The sequence below is a fragment of the Schistocerca piceifrons genome, chromosome 4, assembly GCF_021461385.2.
Source record: "Schistocerca piceifrons isolate TAMUIC-IGC-003096 chromosome 4, iqSchPice1.1, whole genome shotgun sequence".
Lineage (NCBI taxonomy): Eukaryota > Metazoa > Arthropoda > Insecta > Orthoptera > Acrididae > Schistocerca > Schistocerca piceifrons.
In genome coordinates this window covers 668754045-668755735 of record NC_060141.1, presented here as the reverse complement: position 1 = coordinate 668755735, position 1691 = coordinate 668754045, and the positions used below count along the sequence as shown (strand labels likewise).

The window sequence follows — 1691 nt, the reverse complement described above, 5'->3', positions numbered from 1 at the left end:
TAGATTCGGCTATTTGGAGACCATTTGCAGCCATTCATGTACTTCATGTTACCAGACAACGATGGAATAGTTGCTGGCAACAATTGATTGCGACTGATTAGAAGTATATTGTGGTTAATTCGAGCGAATGACTTGGCTACCCAGATCGCCAGACTTCAATCCAACAGAAAATTTATGGAGCATAAGCCAGAGATCAGTTCGAGCACAAAATCTTGTACCCGCAGCACTACCGTAATTGCGGAGGGCTATAGGGACAGCATGGCTTAATAAAAGGTGACTTCCAACGAGTTGTTGGGACCATGCCACTTCGAGCTGCCTGTACTACTGTGGGCAAAAGGAGGTCCGTCACGATATCTGGAGATATCTCAGGAGTTTTCTCACCTCAGTGTATGATGCATATATGAGTGGATATCGTGAAGTTCGAATTAAGCAACTGGAGTGGCTTTTCATTAATCCTGTTATATGTCCGCGGTAACCTGCCCGAGCGAGTTGAAGTCATGTGACGAAAAATAAACTAAAACTAAACTTCTCCGGAACAGGCCATGAAGGCCCAATGGTACCGTCCGTCCGCCGTGTCATCCTCAGCACATAGACGTCACTGGATGCCGAAATGGAGGGACATGCTGGCGGCACAACGCCCTCCCGGCCGTGTGTCAGTTTCCGAGACCGGAGCCGCTACTTCTCAATCAAGTAGCTCCTCAGTTTGCCTCACAAGGGCTGAGTGCACCCCGCTTGCCAACAGCGCTCGGCAGACCGAATGGTCACCCATCCAAGTGCTAGCCCAGCCCGACAGCGCTTAACTTCGGTGACCTGAAGGGAACCGATGTTACCACTGCGGGAAGGCCGTTGGCCATGTTACGAAAACTACCCCCAAAACTTCTCAGTACGAGCCCCCTCTGAACACTGCAGGATGAACACCTTTTAAGCTGATATAATGGACGCCTTGCGTCATTTAAAACGGAGAACAAAGCGATTTGTCGGAACACACTCACCTACTGTCCAGTATCTATGTTTTTCCGTCCATTGAAGATGTGCAGATTTGTGTGCCACTGTGACCAATGGTCTTTTGCTAGACACCCGATACAAAAGTGATCACTGCATGCAATTTATTTTGCAATGTTCACTCGAGGAGCTAACTGTGCCATAGGTTCAAAATAAAGTTGTTGACTTCCCTTTTTTTATCTACATTGCCGAAAAAATTCCCAACACCAGGAAATAATTAATTTAATTTCTGGAACGCATTTGTCCAGGTAACATATTTAAATGATTAGGCAGGTTATTGTATGTGCGAGATAAGCCATTGCAAATGTGAAATGCTGGTACCTTAATAACCAGCTAAATGCCAGTTGTAAGTTTGTAGGTTGGAGTGTCATGCCTATTGCGCTTGGTCGGTCAATACAAGGAGGGTTAAAGCTGGTTGTGGATGACGCTGGAACTGTCATTCGATGGTATTACACACGTTTTCGATTCGGGACAGATGTAGTGATCGAGCAGGCCAAGGAAACACATCGACACACTGTAGAGGTCGTTGTGTTCCAACAGCAGTACGTGCGCGAGAGTTACCATCTTGGAATTCACCACCTGTAATGCTGCTCATGAATGTAAGCACAACAGTCGAATAACCAGACTGACATACCAATTTACATTGAGGGTGAGTGGACTATTTACGAGAGGGCTCCTGGTGCCGTACG

The 1691-nt window shown here is 46.7% G+C and overlaps 1 pseudogene; it reads right to left on the bottom strand.

Moving 5' to 3' along the window:
- Nucleotides 1–733: 733 nt before the first annotated feature.
- LOC124796881 lies at nucleotides 734–851 on the bottom strand (annotated as a pseudogene).
- Nucleotides 852–1691: the final 840 nt, after the last annotated feature.